The sequence below is a fragment of the Heliangelus exortis genome, chromosome 21 (assembly GCF_036169615.1).
Source record: "Heliangelus exortis chromosome 21, bHelExo1.hap1, whole genome shotgun sequence".
In the NCBI taxonomy this organism is placed as follows: Eukaryota; Metazoa; Chordata; class Aves; order Apodiformes; family Trochilidae; genus Heliangelus; species Heliangelus exortis.
Window position 1 is genome coordinate 9,441,539 of NC_092442.1, and position 19,853 is coordinate 9,461,391.

General features: G+C 50.5%; 2 long non-coding RNA genes across 3 annotated transcripts in view; one reads left to right on the forward strand and one right to left on the reverse strand.

The window, feature by feature from the left end:
• The window catches only part of LOC139806126 (uncharacterized), an 11,615-nt gene extending 5,661 nt beyond the window's left edge, over nucleotides 1–5,954 (reverse strand). For both annotated transcript variants that reach the window (XR_011730125.1, XR_011730126.1), the window contains exon 1: nucleotides 5,872–5,954. This is a non-coding gene — a long non-coding RNA (uncharacterized lncRNA). The remainder of the gene's footprint in view (nucleotides 1–5,871) is intronic.
• Nucleotides 1–19,853, forward strand: part of LOC139805999 (uncharacterized) — a 177,189-nt gene that overhangs the window by 155,839 nt on the left and 1,497 nt on the right. The gene's annotated exons all lie outside the window — the stretch shown is intronic.

Genomic DNA, 19,853 nt, shown 5'->3' on the forward strand with positions numbered 1-19,853 from the left:
GGACCTCATCTCTGGCAGGACTGGGGAATGGGAATGGGAATGGGAGGGCTGGGGGAGTGAGCCTTGGAAAATGAGTGTCTGCCTTGGTGTTCTCAGGAGCTGATCTGGAGCCTGTGGAGGTTTGCAGGAGCCTGGCATGGAGCACCCCATGTCCAGCATCTCACCCCTTACTTCAGCCCTTGTTGCTCATCATCAGGAGCTGAATTAACAGGAGATGCCCATAGACCAGGGTGCTCCTGCTGGTTTTGTTCAACCCCTGTCCTCAAACACCCTGGGCAGGGGTGGGCACCCTCTGCTGGGCAGCTCAGTGGTGATGGAGATGTCACCCTGACCAGGCAGCCCCGGGTGTAGCACCTATGGAGTCACCCACTCTGCCCTGGGTGGGATGAGCAGGTGTGGGTGCTCTGGTCCCACTCTCAGCCTCTGGAGCTGTGGCTCTTCTGACACCTGGGGAGGGGAAGGAGTGAGTCCACTCTCCCCATGGGCTGTGGGGAGGGCAAGGCCTTGGCCCTGCTGCCTTTCCAGCTAAATCAGCACTTGGGGTTTCCATCAGACAAAGGCTGCTGCGAGATACGTGGCATCTGTTACCAGACTACTGCTGTCATTAGCTGCAACCAGGCATCTGCTGCTCCAACCCAACACAGAACAGATGCCAGTTTGGAAGGAGTGGGGGCAGGGAAACCCCCCAAGCTCTAATATTTCACTTTTTTTTTTTTTTTTTTTTTTTACCAACAGCCCTTCACAGTTGGCAGCGGGGCGGTTGCACCTCAGCAGCCGCGGGGTCGAGATGAAATCTTCCCCCTTCCCAACACCTCCCTGTGTCCCTACCCTCAGCACCCCTTCCTCACCTCCTCCCCCTCTCTGTCTGCAGCTCAGGCTCCTTCAAATGGCCACATCCAAATCCCTGAGGGGCTCTGGGCATGTGGTGCTCAGCGTCGGTGCTGGCACGGGTGGCTTTAGCCTGCAGCCCCAGAGTCAGCAGCATCTCCCTGTGCCAGGCCAGGAGAAGGGACAGCCATGGGGAGCAGGGGCTGCACCCAGCCCCACGGGGCCCAGCTTTAGGTGAGGTACTATTAGTAGTAGGATATCATCATATTAGTAGTAATAGTAGTAGTGAGATAGTAGTAGTAGTAGTATATCATAATAGTAGTAGTAGTAGCAGCAGCAATAATAATAACAATAATTTAAAAATAATAAAGGTGATTATGATAATAATAATAATAATAATAATAATAATAATAATAATAATAATAATATACAAGGAAGGTGATAGGGGCTCTGACTGCCCAACCTTCACTTTCAGCTTTTCCAAGCGTGTTCTGGGAGGGATGAGGAGGAAAGGGGAAAAAGTACCTGTCCCGTGGGGCTTCTGCCCTACAACCAGGGAGCTGAGGGCCCTGTGCTGGGGGGTAATGAGCCCGTGTTGGTGTGATGTGTTGTTAGGACCGTACCAAATAGGCTTTTAATTTTCTGGGGAGGTGTGGTGAGGCTCTGCAGTGCCAGCATCAATCATCGTCAGGAGGTGCCGGGCCCGGCTCTCCCGGGGGTTTTGCATTGTGAAGGATTCCCTCTCCCCCTGACTCGGGGCTGTTCTCCCTCCGTGGCCAGGCCTCTCGCAGACTAATTGCTGATTTGTTCTTCTTATGATGATGGAGCTCGTGTCACCTCCAAACAGAACATCAGGACGAAGTCTTTCAAGTGGCCGTGCAGCTGGGAAACTAATTTACAGCCCCTTCTGGTTAAAGGAAGAAAATAAAATAATAGTGGTGTTGGTAGCAGGGACATGACTTTGTGTCCATTAACAGCTGGAAGTTAATGTGGGTTTGGTCATAAGCTGCTCAGTACTCAGCCTGGCTCTTTCCTGGGATCTCTCTCCTCCTTTTTTCTCCCAAATCTCTGTAACCAACTTTCCTCTTGGTCTCAGCTGGTTCCTTGGGGAACTCCGGGTGCTCAGGATATTTCTGCTTGTGCTGCAGGCTGTGAAAAAAGTCTTTTCTGCCTTGGTATTTCCTGGTCCTGGAGCCCCTCAGCCCCAGCCCAGCTCCCCTTCCCCTCTCTCAGTCGTATTTAGGAAGACACATTTTTTCTGGCTTCTAAAGTGCAGTAGAGGGAAGTTGTCAAAGACTCAGAGGATTTTCCTGCCGTTGTTGGGCACCAAGGGAATGGCTTCTGGCTGGTAGCAGTAGGAAGTCAGGTCCTGAGGGCCCTGTGTCCCAGAGTGGTTTGGTGGGTACAGGGCAGTGGCACTGAGCAGGAGGGGGTTTGGGGAGTCCTGCAGTGCCCAAGGTGGGCACCAAGTGCTTGTTCCCACCCTATACAAACCTGGGAACTTCCAGGTTACACTGATGTCACCTTGGCTGCTGCTCTCTCCTGAAATAAGGAACATTTAGGGGGGATTTCCAACCATGAGATTGTTCAGGGGGGTTAAACCCTGTGTTGGGAGCAGTGCTGAGGTCTCTGCCACCCCTGACATGGAGAGGAGCACCCAAGTCCTGCACCCCACACCCATCTCAGCATCCCCATTGCCCTCTTTGCTGGCACAGGGGACAGAGCAATGCAGAGGGAGAGGGGAGAATAAGGGGAAAATGTTTGTTTAAGAAGCTATTTGGGGGGAAAAAAAGTATTGTTAAAAAAAAAAAAAAAAAAAAAAAGGTGGTGGCAAAGCCCTGGCTGCGGCCCCTTCCCCAGATGCAATCCCACTCCTGTAATTTCTGGGGGAATTGGTTCATCTTGGGTGCAGATATATTTGTGTCAAGGTGCAGCTGCACAGATAGCCTGACTCTATGCATAGTAAGAGGCTTTCAGAGAAAGAGGTTATGCCCAGAGCAAGGCCTTATCAGAGCAAGCTGCCTGCCATTTATCTGCTTCCCTATCAAATATGAAAACAGGCCTCAATCTGCTGCTTCTATTTTCCTTGTGAAGGCTATGGGTGGAATAATAATTTAGCCCAGTTTTTTTGTTTCCAAGGCTAACCTGCTGCCAAACTCTCCCCTTTCCCAACTTGCCCAGGCAGCTCAGCAGTGGCCACACTCAGGCACCCACTGGGTTGGCTCCGACACCTCTGTGGGTGCCCACACCTGGGACCCACTGAGCCCAAACCTTCAGGGAAAGAGGTGTCTGTGTCCAGAAGGGGTTGTACCTCTGTTTTTATATTCAGGGCTCGTGGAGGATCTGTTTTTTAGCAGTTTATTGTTGTGATTATTCATTGTTTGGATGTCAGTAGCCCCTAGAGGCCTCGCCACGTCCAGGGCTGGGTCCCTGTGGGGTGGTGTGAGGATGGGTGCAGCCCTGATGGGAATGTCCCGAGGTGCAGGTAGACACATATTGACCCCTGAGCTTCTCCCAGCCCCTCTGTGCATCCAGCCCCTTGGAAAGCCACCACTGACTTCATGCCAAAGCTGGGAATGTCCCTAGAGCCACCCTAAAGAGTAGGGCGTCACCCTTGGGTGCCGGAGCAGAAGGGATGGGGCCACACAGGAGGCACAAAACCCTGAGTCGTGCTCCTCCATCCTTCCCTCCATCCCTCCCTGTCCATCCTGAGGGGCCTCCCCACCACAGTAATAAGGCCTGAAAAGCCACTGCTTACATTTTTAATTCCATATCTGTGTCTAACTGCTGATGCTAAACTCCGATCCCACAGCTTCTGAGGGCAGTGCGATCCACATGTTAATATTTTAAGCCAGCCACTAATATTTTTATGTGGGAAATTGAGATTTTCTACGGTTGCTGGATGAGTAGGCCATTTCTCCACGCTGGAGTATGAAAACTGTAGCTGGGGAAAACATTTATTTTACATATTTGTAGTTCTCTGGGCTGCCGTCCCGTGCTGGGAGGGGGGGCTGCTCTCTGGTTTGTCACCCTGCCCTCCAGAGGTTCCCCCAAAATCTGAGCTGAGCCTTGGGGAAAATGTCATCTTGTCCCCAAGGCAGCCAACAGGAGGGACAGGTCCTATTGGGGTCCCCAAGGTGCAGCACGGCACGTGTGGCAGTGCTGGTGGCACAGCTGTCCCTGCCCGTCCTGCCCCCCGGTGTCACTGGGATGGGATCAAAGTGAATTTATTTATTTACTTATTATTAAAAAGTGGTGTTTCCCCGCCGACCCTTCTTCCTCCTGCAGCCGAATCCTTGGTATTTTTTAAAGTCTCCAGGGCAGAAACCTCTTTATAACATCAGGCTCCTCTTGAGAAGTGGCAAACCCCATCTAAGAGCTCGTTAGGAGGTGGAGGGCAGTGTCCTGGTCACCCCAGTGCCACCCCAGCCCTGTTCTGAGGTAGCAGCCAGTCCATCTGGAGCCAGGAGGTGATGGGAGAGGCAGTGGCTGTCCCTAAGAGCTGCCTATAAGTCACCTCCTGAGGTGCAGCCATGGCCCAGGCAGTGCTGGACTCAACGGGGTCAGGGTGGCCCTAAATCATCACCCAAACGTGGGGAAAACAGAGGTGTTCTGGGGTCAGCATGCACAGAGGTGGGCACGGAGAAGTCCCCTGTGCTGTCCCACCCTGGGGGCTGGCAGAGCAGACTTTGGTGTGCCCCTCAGCACCAGCATCCCCAGGATGTCCAGCTGGGGTGCTTTGTCCAGAGCTGCTCTTACAAACCCGGGGGAAAATGGGAGTGGCAATAGGGAAAACCCCAAAGAGCATCACCCCAAAATACACAGGTGGCTGGGTTTTTTTCTCAATCATGGAATTTCTTCTTTAAATGAAACAAAGCTGCAGGTGTTCAGTAAGGGAAGTTGGGGTGCTGTGGGAGGCAGGGGAAGGAGTCTGCTCCCTTTTGAAATCCTCCCTCCTCCCCACTCCCGTGCCCTGTTCCTCGGACCTGAGGTGGCGTGACAAAATAATACTTTATATTCTAAAAACTGATGGAAATCCTCCTCTGAATACAGTGGCCTCTTTCTGCTGCTAAAAACTGAAAGCATTGTTGGGGTTGAAGGAGATTACAGATGAAGGTGGATAAATATTGAGACAGATGCACCTTGGTGTCCTTCCCCTGGCTAAACGTGCGTTTCCTACGGATGGACTCTAAGGAGTGCTCAGAGATTCTGACCCGCTGCTATAGATTACTGTGAGAGAACCTGCCAGGCCCACATCATTGTTTCAGACAAGTCCATGATGCAAATTGGCAGACAAAGCAGTGAGCAGTCAATACAGATTAGAATTAAGTCTCTCCTCTTGTCCACAACCAGGGGCCCTGCATTGATCGGGCTGCAAGCGCCGGAGTCCCCGGGCTTTGCCCAAAGTGGTGGGGAAGGAACTGGAGCCTGTGCCCAGCCAGGAGGTGCCATCCTCCTGCTCCTTGCCCTCAGCCTCAGAAGAACCTGGTCCCTAGCCAAGGCACTGGCACTGGTCCCTGTTTGTATAAAGAAGCACCTTAAGAAATCTGGGGAGGGGAGCATAGAGGGGGTCAAAGCTGTGGTTTAACACAGGCTGAGGATGAAACACACATCTCAGCACTGGGACCTCTTCCAGCTACATGGGACCTGGCAGAGAAATCCACCAACAGAAACAGCCACTGATATTTTCCTCTCCTCTTGCATTGTTTTCCAAGACCACCCACTCGTGCCGTGCTCTGCCATCTCCACCAGGGTTCAGGTCAGTGGGAGTTTTGCCTTCATGGATGGGGAAGGAACAAGACTTGTTTGTATACCCCCACCTATAGGTGCTGGGAGGGGGTCTGCACATCCCTGCAGCACAGGAAGGGTTTCCTGGTGCCTGGGGACACCAAACCTTCCCGAGACACCACAGCCCTGCTCTGAGTTATGGCCACTTCAGGGGCTTCAATTAGCCACCAGCCCAGGGGCTGACATGCACTCACCCAAATGGGCTTGAATACCTAAGAACTGTGAGTGTAGTAATTCAAAAAACTAAGTTTGCACCTTGTAATCTGTCTCGGAGCATGAGGGCCACCAAAAACTGAAACCAGTGGGTGGTCAGTGTTTCTGGAAACACAGCCATGCCATCAGCCATACTCCATTTGTAGGGAGGCAAAGGGGTTGGGTTGATGATTTTGTTTTGCTTCTGCAGAGGGTCCGTGGGGTCTTGTAGCACTCTGATAGAAGATTTGGTAGGGCTGCAGAATTACCCCAGAAATGCAAATATCCCTATCAGCCAGGATCCAGAGCAGCAAACCACAGCCCCCAGTGACCCCCAGCCCTTCCGCTTGCTCTCTTGACCTCTGGTGCATTTTCTCCTCAAAAATTATTTATTAGATAGAGGCTGCAAGAAATAATTTGTCTCTTTTTCTTCCTTTCCCTGCCCTTTGTGTTCTCATGCAAATGAATTCTTAGTAACTTTTATTTTCTTTATTTCCCAACTGCCATGCAAAACTCATCTCTCCAAGCTGTACCTCCTCTTGACATTTTTTTTTTCCTTCTCCCTGAGGAAATTCCCTCATTTGTGGCCAAAGGCAAAGCCTGGGTGTGTCGCTGGCTTGGAGGGTTTGATCAAGAGGTTTCCAGCCAGGTCCAATCTAAAATCAATCTTAAACTCCAGAGTTGGACTCTGTGCAACATCTGGATGGAAAGCAGCGGGGATGCGGGGCTTTGGGAACATCTGGGTTTAAGTTGTAGGCTCTGCTCCTGGGCACCCCGTGCTGAGTCCTGGCTGCTGGGACATGGTGGCTCTTCCCTGCTCAGCACCAGCCTTGTCACTAAGCTGGGACTTGATTTTCTCAGCCCAGGGCTGGCTGGAGGGACTCGTCCCATGTGTGGAGCTCTGCACGTGCAGTGGTGCTGTGGTGTGTGTGCGTGTGTCACCAGTGGGAAATGCTGAGTTACCATGGCTTTCCTATATCACAAAAATAATCCCTGTTGTGTCTTTTAGCTGGTTTTTTCCTCCTGTGAGATATTCCCTTTGCTCAGGGCTGGGAGCTGGGGGGTTGCTGCTGTGTTTGCCTGGGGTTGGGCAGCACCCAGGCCAAGTTTTCCCCACACTCACCCTCTGGGAGAAACCTTAGCTACCTAGCTGGGCAAACAAGCAAAAAAAAAGGTGAAAAACAGATCACAAGAGGCAATACTGTGCATGTAGAGCTAAACCTTTGGCTGGTGCTGAAGAGCCCCCAGCAGCACCATGGCCTTTGTTCCTGCTCCCCTCTCCCAGGCAAGCCTTTGAATTGTTATGCCAGTGCCTTTCTTTGCATTGACCAGAGTTTATCACATATCTCTGGTTGGGATCCTGCCTAGCTTAGCGTAAGACAAAAATGGGGAGAAAAAAAAAAAAGAAAAAAAAAGAAAAAAAAAAAAGGGCTGAATAATAGGAGGGATTTGTAGCAGCTGAGGATTTGCATTCAAATGTTCGCCAGCCTCCTCTGAGCTCGAGTTTTATCATGTCTTTACAGCCAACAGCTTGTTTATGAATAAAAAATGTGGCATGAAACCAGAGGAGTGAGTTGTCTTTGTTTTGTCAAGTGTGTGGAGACAAAATGCTGGCTTCTCACAAGTCTTCACTCCAGACAAGTCTCGTGGGCCGGGGGCAGCTGGCCGGGGGCTGCTACCTGGGGTTGCCATGGCCATGGCACCTCCCTGCACCCTCCATATGCATGAGCCCCACGCAGGACCCCGGCTCCTATGCAAAGCAGCCCCCTGCTTTGACAGGCAGCCACTTTATTAACTCATTAAGCTCATCTTGTTCCTTTAAACGCGGTATAATTACAAATAAAGCTGTCACACTTTGTTTGCAGTTATATAATTTAGCTAAGTGCTGCTGCTACGACCCGGGCGCCAAAGAGGAAGGGGGGGGGGGAAAGAAAAAAAAAAAAAAGGTTCTGAGACGGAGCTGCTGTGGTCTGAGGGGCCAAGAGAAGAGCCAGGGAAGTTTGAGAACATCCTCAGAGTGGTTTTATTACCGGGTGACAAAGCAAAGGGTGAATCTGCCCTCAGCCCAGCAGCACACGGAGCATCCCCTGGTGCCGGGATGAGCCCCGGGCTGTGCCCCTGGGGTCCTTCCCCTGCAATTAGAAAAGCTCTGGAGCCCTGTTGGGATAAAACGGGGAATCATTCGTCTCTCTGGCGGTAGCGGGAGGCGAGGGGTGGGCGGGCAGCATGCCCCCTCCTCCCCCTCTGGCCGGAATACAGAGCAGGGCTGGGAGCATCATTGGTAGTCAGGGCACAACCGGCTGGGATGCGGGGCTGGGAAGCGGAGCGGGAGAGAGGAGGAGGAGGAGGAGAAGCAAAGGAGGTGATGGCAGTCAGGGAGGGTGGGGAGGAGATGGGGAGGAAAACTTGGAAGGAAAACGCTGCAAGCTCTCTGCTTCCTCTGCTTTTTGAAAGGTGAAAGGTGTCTGCCTCCAGCCTGGGGGGATGTGGGGTGGGGAATGGGTGCCTGTAGCAGGGACAGGGGTTTAATGCTGGGGAGGAACCAGGCAGCACCTGGAGCAGTTGGCAGGGCTGCTGGAAGGTGTATCCCTCTGGATACATCATCACATTGGGCTGCTGAAGACGTGACATTTGTAATTATTTCTCTCCTTTTTGGAGTGGCAGGAAGAAAGGGTAAATATTTATACAGGTGAGAATAAACAGAATTACACAAGGAGGCTTCTTTAGCACCCTAACTGGGGTGCAGTCTCCTTACTTGTTGGAGAAGATCTGGTTCAGCAATAGCCTTGGCACAGCCTCTGCTGCTGCCTTGTGCTCCCTGGCTGGTCACCCAAGTGCACTTGACAAGTGAGACAGTGTTATATGGGGAAGGAAAAAAAGGGATCAGGTTTGTGGGTGACTTCAGCCACCAGCACCTAAATAAAACTGGTAGAAGATGCACACGTGGGAAAGCATCCCTTAGGTCTCTACACAGGCTGGGCTTTCCCAGGCTCCCTGTCTGAGAGCTGCCCCAGGGGTGCAGGATGAGGCTGCTGTCCTCACAAGGGCTGAACAAATTAACACCTGATTAAAGTCTCAGATGCCTTTGGGCTTGCTGGATAACCCCCCTCTGATGACATTAAAAGCTGATGGGTAGGTGCAGGGAAATGATCCCTTCCCCATAGACCCCCGTGGAGCTGGGAGGGGACCTGCAGCCCCCCAGCACCCAGGCAGCAGTGAGGTGGGGACCGGGCAGGAGGATTTGGCCTCATCCAAATGGGAGCAACCTGCAAAGCATCCTGCTCCGGGTCCCACACGTGTCCTGGGGGGACAAGGACCCGGCTTGTCACGCAGAGCACGCTGTAATAAAGAACAAAAGTCCCAGCAAGGGAAACAATGGGCTGTGAGTCATTTCCCTGGGTTGTTTGGTTTGGTGTTGGTTTTGCAGAAACTCCTCTAAGGCCGTGTCCTAGATTTAGCACAGGTTCTGATAAGGCTGCAAGAGATAAGTCCCAGATTGTACTGCTGTGCCCAACAGACTGGTTACATCGTGCTTGATGACACTTCAGACCCGTTGTCATGACCCCATATAATCCAGCATCCTGGACCATCTGACACACATTTACACTTAACATTTTGTTAGAGACTCTATAAATGAGATCTCTTTGACCTTCAATCCTTGGCTAATTGCTAGTTTCATGTACAAGACTAGCCTAATTTTATGTGATAATTACCTGAAAGTGGCAATACATATGGCATGGCATGTTTGAAATGTCAGAACTGGAAAAATATCAAGTGGCTGGAGTCTTAGGCAAATGGAGGGAGTGGAAGGGTCAGAACAATATACTTTACTGCTCAAATGATGAAGAGGGACTATATATCACTATAAACCCCAGTAAATAGTATACATCTGTAATAAATCCGGTGCATAATGTTTGTTGAAAGGGGCTGTATCCCTGTGTGGCTGGGTGCTCAGGCAGTCGTAAAACAAAAAGAGATCTTGAATTTGCAAGCAGTTAGGTCATTCCTTCAGCTTGGGGTTTTTTGACCAAGGAACCCACACTCCATAAACAACCCTGAATTTCTCTTCCCCACATCTCGTGCCCCCTTGGCACAGGCAGTGAGTGGGTGCTGGGTGGGTTTACCCTGAGCAGCCCCTGCTGAGCAAACAGAAGTGGGAGGAGGTGGTGAGGAGCTGCACCCCAAAAACATCCAACCCCTGGAAGGATCCAGCTGGTGTCCCAGGTCCTCCCTTCTCCCTGGTTTGCTTTGCTGGACCTGTCATTGTGCTGCTTGTTTGCTTACCAGGCTGTAACCACCCAGCGGTGTCGCATCCTCTATTTGGATTTAATTAATTGGTTAATAAGATTATCATTAATGAAAATAAATTAAAATCACTTCAGTAATTAATTCACTGTAAACATTATTGACAAGGCTTCCTGAATACTGTAAACTCAGATTTAAAGCCCTGGTTAGGAATACTGGGTGGTGGGATCACTGTAAGTGGGATTATTGAGCACATCCTCGTGGAGCAGCAGGTTATGTGCCCTGATATATATATTTATACAGACACACACCTGTGTGTATGCTGCTGTGGGCTTTAGCTCATCAGCTTTCTGGTACTGCTTTAAATGTGTCTGATGCTCCTTTCACATTTTTATTAAGCTCATGAGAAATACATTTTCAGGTTCTCAGGTGTCCCCTCTAATTCCAGTTGTCTGAAATTTTACAGCCCCCTTTCAGACACACAAACCTGCTCAGGCTTTTTTTTCCCTCAACGTTGGCCCTGCTCTGCATCCAGGCTGAGGGCAGGGTTTGTAAGACCTCCCCAAATGCTGGCCAGAAAATGGGGGGGGGTTGGCACAGGGTTTTTTAGGAGGTTTCCCCCAGGAAAGGTGAGGAGCCCCAGAGCTCCCCAGCACTCGCTTCTCTGTGCCTGGCTGCAGGCTGGAAATAAACACAGCCCTAAATCCTGCTGTCTCTTCCATGGCATTGCTGGGAGGTGGCCTTTGGGGACCAGGGAAGGTGTTTGAGAGATAACAGAGTGTCTGCTGCTCGGGGCATGGGGCTCTCTGGAGCTTTGGCTCAGCCTCCAGCAGTGGGGTTGGGGCTGCAGCATCTTCCCATCCCATGCCTTTCCCATCCTTTGCTTCATCTGCTGGCAGCCTTCAATGTCAGTAGTGAAAATGCTGGCTGGAAAGAGGCCTCAAAGGCTGTGTTTTAATTACAGTCCTCAAATGGTAGGGTCAGTTTGGAAGGAGAGGCAGAGCTGAGGTTGTGCTCCCATCCTGCACAACCAACACGTGGGGAAGGGAAGCTCCGTGGCCCCTTCTGCCACCACCCTCCCCTCCTGCTCTGCCAGCAAAGCAGTTTGTGCCCAAACAACAAAAATCAGGGGGGTTGCAGGGTGTCTCCCCCTGGCCCCAGCCTCTGTTTTCTCGGTGTAAAAAGCTAATCCTTTTAGAAACATGGAAATTGGGAAGCAGCCTGAATGGTGTCTCCTCCCTGGTGTTAAGCTTAAGCACTGTTCTCTGTCTCACCCACACTGATCAGCAGTTGTTGTGTCAGATAATGAAATGGGAAACAGCAGAGTAAACACAGTGCTAATAATTTTAGCACAAAAGCTTTAGGGCAACGAGAGGTATTTGAACTTCAGCCTCCCGTGACCACGTCTGGACACCCCCCAGGTTGCTCCTCTCTGCTCCTTTTAAGAGCCAAGTGCTGAATCCAGGATTTCCAGTGTTTTTTGGGATGTGTGGGCTCGGGTGCTGGCAAGTGGTGGTCTCTGGGTGGCAAAGGTAGAGCTGGAAATCACCTCCCCCTGAGGAAAATGTCATTAGCAGGTCCTGTCTGCCTCTTTGCTGCTTCATTAGCAGAGGGGCCTGAGCTCTCCTGGTGTTCCCAACAGTGTCCCAAGGAATCTGTTGGGGATTTGGGGGATGTCCTGGCTCCAGAGCCCTTTCCTAGCACAGGGCCTCAGTGGGTGCTGTGGTACAGGATACCCCATTGGTATTTCTGGGCTCTCAGCTTCAGGCTGCAGACTGCCCGGGTGCCTGTACCCAACCACTCAGCTGAGGCTGGAGCAGCAGGATTGGACCCTGGGGGAGCTTTGCTGTGTTATTTCCACCTTCCCTTGGCCTCACCTGGGCCAGCATGTGTTGGGATCTGGGATGTGCTGGGCTTGAATGCCACAAGGAACCTGTTGGTACCTGATGGACACATCTTTTCCTCTGAAGGCCAGAAAATCCCCTTTACCAGCCCTGCTTGCAAAGAGGTGCTCAGCTTGCCCAGAGCCCCACATGTTCTTTTTTTTTGTTTGTTTGTTTGAGTAGCACCAGCTCCCTGTTGGAGATGCATTTGCTCTCCTCCCATGTCTGCAGGTCCATGAGGGGCAGAATGCTTTTACCTTCTTGGGGTTTGGAGGGCAGGAGGTTGCAGGGTGCTGGGGCTGTGGTGGTTGCAGGGTGCTGGGGCTGTGGTGGTTGCAGGGTGCTGGGGCTGTGGTGGGGCAGGAGCTCATCCTGCCTCCAAGCAGCAGCAACCAAGCCCAGAGGTGGCCTCATGTTCTCTTGCCTCTTCTTTTCTCCTTAAAGCATGCATCATATTTTGTGCTGACTTAATACAACACGGAGAGTTGTACTTTCCAAGTAGCTGGCAACCCTTAATCAATGTTAATTGGCTCTAATTAGCATATGTTAATTAATGATATTTACTACAAATTAAAGGTATGAGTGCTCCCAGAGGGTTTCCTGTTCATCCAATTAGTGCCAATTAGTTGCAATTAACACGTGTAAATGAGATGCCATTGAACCCAAAACAAACAGCAGAGAGGCTGCTGCACTGCCTTGCAGTTGAACTTGAGCAGGGGAGAGGGACCAGGGAGGGCTCTGAAAACCCAGGAAGGTCTCTAACATCTATTTAAGCTGGCTCCTTAGCTCTGGTTTTGCCTCTCTGTGTGAGGAAGTGGATGTGAATGCAAGCCCTTGGCAGGATAACTGGGATAACTGGGATAACTGGGATGTGTTTTCTTGTCTGGTTGGGCACAGCTCAGGACAAGCCCAGGGCTGCTCCAGAGGACACTGCTCAGCTCAGCCAATTCCCCAGGCTCTCCTTGTTGATTTTTCCCTCACCAGTCTCAGCACCCTCATCAAAAGGTGCCTTCTCAGTACTTTTCCTGCTCGTTTTCTGGCCTGGAGGTAAACACCACCACAAAAGTCTCCCACCCTCAGCTTCTATTGCACATGCAAGCTGGCAGGCAGCAGAACAAATTGTCATAATTGTGTTTAATTAAAAAGCATAAATGGATTATCTGCAGGTAAGGATGATTTATTTAACTAATCAGTCTGATCAGGGGGAATCCATAGTCTGGAGATGGAAATCTTTGGGGGGAAATGGGTAATTCCCACCAGCTCCAAAGGAAGACAGAATTTTAGCACGAAATCCATCTCAGAGGGGCTAAGCCAAGTGCATGACCCTTGGATGGCTGTGAACACCCTCTTCCCCTTGCCCTAGAGTTAGATTTTTCCTTTATTGCCTGTTTTGGGGTGAGAGCAGCTGCCTAGGCCCATTTTGGATGGTTTGTGCCCCACACTCTGGGCTCAATTCTCAGCTCTGCAGACACCCAGCTCCTCACCCCATAAATTCAGCAGTTTTGGGGGGGATAACCCAGGATGGGGAGGACAACGTGGGGTGGGATGGAGCCAGCAGCAGCCCTGCAGCCCTTCCTGTGATGCAGGGACCCTGTCTGGGACCCTGAGCCCTGGGCCAGGCAGAGTGAGCACCAAAGGAGCAGAATTAATTGACCATCTGCTTGAAAAGCCAAGGCCTGGGTGGCACTGAAGTGTGACTGCCACGTCCCCAGCCTCTGAAATGTCTTGGGAAGTTGGGTGCTTTGGGTACTGATGTGTGTAGCTCAGATGTCCTGAGCTTTCCTGTGGTTTTTTTGGTTTGGTTTTTTTTTTTGTGGGAGCTCTTGGATTTTTTTTTTTTTTTTTTTGGAAGGTAGAGATGCTTTAGGGCATGATGCAGAGCTCCTGCCTGAGGGGCTCATCACCTCCTGGGGCTGGCAAGAAGAAGAACCCCAGGGAAGGTGGCAGCCAGCACCCACTCACCCAGAGAAGGGTCTTTGCAGACCTCACCCAGGCACATCACCATCCCCTGGTTGTCATTACGTGTTTGGGGAATTATTTGAAACACCACAAGCTGGGAAATCAGGCACCTGTGGTGTTTTCTCTTATTCTCCTTGTTTTTAATAGGTAGCGTTTAATAAAAATGAAAATGAGCTTATCCTGAGCAGGCATGCACGCCAAAAGCTGGCATTTAAATTAGAAATTATGATTTAATAACTTATCAGGAAACTCACCAATGTAACAGCCTGATAATTATTGAAAGGAGGCTCCATAAATACTGGCACCCCCTGATCTGTTAGGAGAACCCAGCTCACCCAGTGAGCTCTGCCTGGGCTGCAAACCTCTGGCCCTCCCCAGGAGAAGGCTCCAGAGACCCCAGGAGGTCCTTGGGGTGAGGGACCTGGAGTTTTGGGTACCTGGGAAGGGAGGGCTCCTGCTCCAGGGCTCCAGGAGCCGTGGGGTTGGGAATGGAAGGTTCAGTCCCACAGATAGGAAACTTCCCAGGTTCTGCTTAGAGATGCTGCCTGGGCAGAGTCTTCTGTTCAAATCATCTGACAACAAAAAATATTTATAGCTTGGGAGGTCAGGATTGCTCCTTTGCACCCCCTGAGCCTCCTCTAAACCCTTGGATGATCTGCCAGGAAAAATTATCTGTGGTGAGACCTTATTGTTTGAATCATGTCCCCTCTCTTAATTTAAACAAAACGTTCACATAAGGACTTTTTAATCCATACTTTAAATTACAATCTTGCCTTTCTGTTGGTTGATTGCACCATATGACTCTCAGTTGGAAGGCCATTATTTCTGCTATGATTTACAAAGCACTTAAAAAAAAGTCTGTGTCATAAATATTGAAGCACTGGGATAGATAATTCCATGGCTTTAAATGCATCCCACCCCTTGGCACCGTGGGTGGGTGCAGGAGGCTGGGAAGGACCTGGACAGAAGCAACTGGCAGGCTCAGGTTTGGGGTTCTGGCTCAGCCACATGGATTGGTGTGGCTCAGCATCCCATGGGAGCTGGGTGATGGGTGTTTTGGTGTGGATCAGCATCCCATGGGAACTGGGTGATGGGTGTTTTGGTGTGGATCAGCATCCCATGGGAACTGGGTGATGGTTCCCAGGGGCTGCCATGGTACCACCAGTCCTTAAGGACCACCAAAATAGGAGTGTGAGAGCCCAGCAGATTCTTACTGTTTATATGGAGAGGAGACACCTGATCCAAGTGGGAAGCAGAACTGCACATCCTCACCTTTTTTTTTTCTCCTTGTGACTTGCCAGCCTGGAGCAAACTCTTGGGGATGAGGAGAGAGCAAGAAAAAATAACAAATTATGAAAGCAATGGGGAGAAATTGCTCTCCTGTTTCCTCTAAACCAAGGAAATGTCAAGGAAAAACTTTCATACAGATTTTTCCTAGTATTTTTCAGTGAAAAATATGTTTCCTTAGAGAAATTTCAGGTCATTCAGTGACTAAATACTGAGCCTGCTTATTATTCCATCTGCTGCTCCGGGACTTTTTTTTTTTTTTTAAAGTTAAAACAACTTGAGAGAGAAAATCTCTCTGACACCAGAATCAAATAGGTGTGTTTGAAGGTAATTGGACTGGCCTGGATTTAAAAAAACCAAAAAACCAACAACTGCTTAGTTGATAGTTCTGAGTTACCAAATGCCCATTGTGCCCCGGGAGGGTGACTGTGAGTGGGGTTCCCTCACTTAGCTGGGGCTGGTGGCAGTGAAAATCATGGAAAAAAGAAAAAAAAAACCGTTTCTTGTTTAATTTTTGGTTTGTTTTGCTTCCTTGGTCCCTCTCTTTTCTCCTAAAGAGAGAGGAGGTGCTGCACCTTCCTTTATAAAAAGTGATGGTGTGGGTTGGGCTTCTGGCTCTCCCCCCCCAGCAGTTTGTCACCCAGCCTCTCCCCTCCCCTCCCCACCAAACGGGGGGCACACAGAAACACCAGAAAGGTTAAATTCAGGTCAGCCCTCCCCACTCACACCTTTCTGCCCAGCAGCCCTCGGAAAGCCCCAGGGATGCCCAGCAGCCCCTGGAGTCAAGGTGACAACAGGGGGGGTGGTGTCAGTCCCCCTGTCCTGGCCCACTCCAAAGAAACAGAGCCAGGCTGAGAGGCAAACAAATGCACCTTTGAAGTCCTTTCCCGGGTGGAATCCCAGCCAGGGGCATCACCCATGGCTGGGGTTTTCCTTCAGCCCTGGCCACCGGTGTGTGATGTCCCCCCCCAGCCCTGGCCTTGTCCCCACACACCTGGAGGGGCTGATCAGAGACCCCTGGGTCAGTTTTCCTTGGAATTTGGGACCAAGGGCACAGCCTGGGTTTGGGGGGGGTTATCCTGGGGCAGGAGGGATTTCTCCTCTGGGGTCCAGCCTAGGAGATGGGTGTCCATGGCCCAGAAGTGCTCAGGCACTTCAGCCCCATTGATTTCGGGCTCGTTTTGCCTTAAACTGGTGGGATTGGTTAAATTTGCTTCTTTGAGTTCCTGAGCTGTCTCTGCAAGTGGGCACAACCTTTTGTTTTCACTGAATCTGCCTAAAATGCTGCTTTTCCATGAGGGGGCTCTGTGTAGGACCTGCTCCTGCCTGACTCCATTCAAAGCCCAGGGAATCCTCAGTTTTGCTGGGATCCCTGGGATCCAGACACCTCTTTTCATGCTGAGCTCATGGGAAGGAACTCCCCACCTCAATGGATCTGATGGGGACAGGAGGATGGAGAAGGGATGGAGGAGGAGGCTCCTTCTCATCCTGGTGCAGTTTTTCCTGCCCCTTAACTGGAACTTCTCAAAGTTAAACAGGTGCCAAAAAGCTGGATCCTGAGCCAGGGAACTTGGGAGTTTTCCTGTTGACTGAACTTGGAGCTGGCTGTGGGGTTAGGGATGGAGAACTCTGTGCCTGTAACAAGGGGGAAGGCAGGGAACAGGCAAGGAAAACATGGAAAGCAAAAGGAGGGATGCTGGAGTGAGGTTGTGGTGGTTCAGTTCCCTCAGATGGCCGGGTCTCTGGTGTTAATATTCAGCAATCCCTGACAAAACCCCCCTGCATTTTCCAAAAGAATAACTCTCAGCCTGGTAAACAGAGCTGGAGCTGTACAAAACGCAGCAGAATGGCTCAGCTTGTAGAGGCTTTGTGATAAATGAAACAAGGCAACAGCTATGCAAAAAAAATGGGAAAAAAAAAATTAAAATGTAGAAAATTGACATTTGGAATTGAGCTGGGATGTGCGTGGGAGATCGACAAGGGGGGACCTGCAGCCCTTTCTTAAACCCCAATGATGCTGCCTGATTTATATGCAGTTATTCACGTGTGCAGTAAATTCCAATTATGTTTACAGATGTCTGCTTAACATTTATGGAAAAGGAACCTCAGCATGTCTGAAATATCCTTATAAGGCTCTGGACTGGGCTATCTTTTTTTTTTTTTTTTTTTTTTCCCAATTTAATTATATTTTGCAGATTTACAAAAAAAAAAAAAAATCCAGCTGAGCTCTCTGATAGAAGGTTTAACATCTAATGCATACATTTGGGTTGTTTGACCATTCCAGAAGTGTTTTAACTCTAATTTTTTTTTGTTTGCTTTGGTGTAAAACTCAGGACCTTAGTTGATTTTTGTTTAGATGCAGAAAAAGAAAGGAGAAACAAACAAGTGCAGGGAAAGACGCACAGGTTTTCAAATGGCTCCGTGTCGTAGGTGATTTTTTTATTCTTTGTCTTTGAGTTGCTTTATTTGAAATGTTTATTATTTATTTTAAGGTTTCATTGCTGATGTGTGGTGCTGCACAGGGTGTGACGGGCTCAATGGTCACAGAGTGGCATTTTGGGGTCCTTCTCCTCCCTGGAGGAGTGGGGGACATTTCAGAAAGGGGAGAAGAGGGAAGACCCTGATGGGGTTGGGGTAATTTCTCTGGTCTGAGAGTGGATGTGGGAATCCACATGGCAGATTTTAAAAATCAGTTTTGTTTATCAGCCCACCCTTAAGGAAATAAAACATCCATCCTGAGGAGTGATGTCTCCTCACCAGCCATCTTCAGCATTTTCACACATTTATCACACAAAATTCTTTCAGGGATTTATTCTGGAATCTTACAGGCTTTACAAATATTAACTCATTACAGCAAGGGAGATTTTCTTTCGTCAGCTGAAAAACAAACAAACAAACAAACAAAAAACCCAAGGCATTGCTGGGGGAATTCTGCAGGCTCTGAGCTGCTGAGTCCAGACGTCTGCAGGAGGTTCCATTGTCCCTGGTGTCACCCTGCCAGGACAGGCAGCACAGAGCCAACACTGGCACTGCCCTGGGAGCAGGAACAGACTTGGGGAGGATGTCCCCTGGGGCTTGGGGCTGTTCCTGGAGGATGTGGAGCTGAGGAGGGACTCTGTGTTGGGATTGAAGTCGGGTTGTCTGGAGGCAAACCCAACACCTGGGCCTTGGCACTGGGTCCAGTGCATCAGCTCCTGGAGCCACCTTCACCTGTGGGTACAGAGAGGGGAGAAGAGCACATGGGGAGCAGGCAGAGAGAAGTTCTCAGAGCTCAGCAACTCCTCAGTGACCAGCCCAGTGACAAGCCAGGACAGAGCAGCAGTAAGGAGAGGAGCAGGGGGATGTCCCCCTGCCTCCCGTGCTGCCTGACCCCAGAGCCCTGGGGAGGGCAACACAGAGGGGGTCTGGAGGGACTGGAGGTCCCCATCCCCCAGGCAGCAGGGCAGGAAGGGGCTGAGGAGTGATGGAGTGTGAAGGGTGCATTGCTGCTGCATGGGAGGGGGGAGATTTGGGTGGTGCCCATCTCTGGGGGACCCTCTGGGAGCTGGTGCCCAGCCTGTGTCTCACCAACACAGTGGTTCTGGCCAGGATCTCCAGGCCCAGCTGGGACAGGAGTGGCAGCCACACTGAGGAATGATTTTTTATTAGAACTGGATCAATTTTTTTTTTTTTTAAGTCATGTTCTGAGCACTGAGAATTGGCAATGGCAGTGTGCAGCTCTGCCCTGCCTGAGGGACCTGCTCAGAACATCTTCAGGCAGGACCTTCATGGGGCTGAGCTCTATCCATGGCTTCTCTTGGAAAAATGATTTGAAACTAGTGAAATTTCATCTTCTAGAATTAAATTATCTGGGGTTTTCATCTTGGAAACTGTGTCTTGATGCATTGCAGAGTAAGGGAACCGTGGCTGTGTGTGTTGCATCCTCCCTATGGTGCTGCAACAAGCTGGGGGTGTGCAGAGCCGTGCACATGGCATCACCCCCCTGTAAAGAAAGGGGAGGGGACTGGGGTTGTAAACAGGGATTTTTAAAAAATAAAATAGCACGTTTGGCCACATCTCCTTCCTGCAGTGCTCCAGTTTGATGGCAGTGCAGTGGTGCCCCTATGGAACCCCACTGCAGCTCAGGTGCCCTGAGCAGTGCTAACAAGCCCTGTCAGGAGCCTGCCAGTCACCTCCAGGCTTGTGGAGCACAAGTTGTGCCAAGATGTGTGAGCACATTGTGGGTCACCAGCTCCCAAGCAGCCTCTGCCTTCCCCTTGGCTTTTTCCTGCCCGGCCCTGGCAGACAAAACGTTGTGCTGGGCTGCAGACACCCAACTTTGTCGGGCTCAAACTGCACAAAAACAGCTCTGGTGGTTTGTGGGCAGGTGATAAAGTGGGGAGAAAAAAACCAGGCAGGCTGGCCAGAGCCTCCACCTCCTGTCAGAAGCCTTAAAATAGAAGCCTGTCTAAATAGGGCATGAATAGGGTGCTGTATGGTAACCTGGTACCAAATTGCAGGATCTATATATAGAGGAAGATTAATAGGTCAGGACTAATCAGACAGATACAAACACAGCCAGGAGCTGTTCACACGTGGGGAGGGAAGTTCAGGATGCTGTGGCACCTGGTGATGCTGCTTCATGTCCCTGCCCCAAGGTCTGCTCCTGCACCTGCAGCAGGTAAGCAGAGG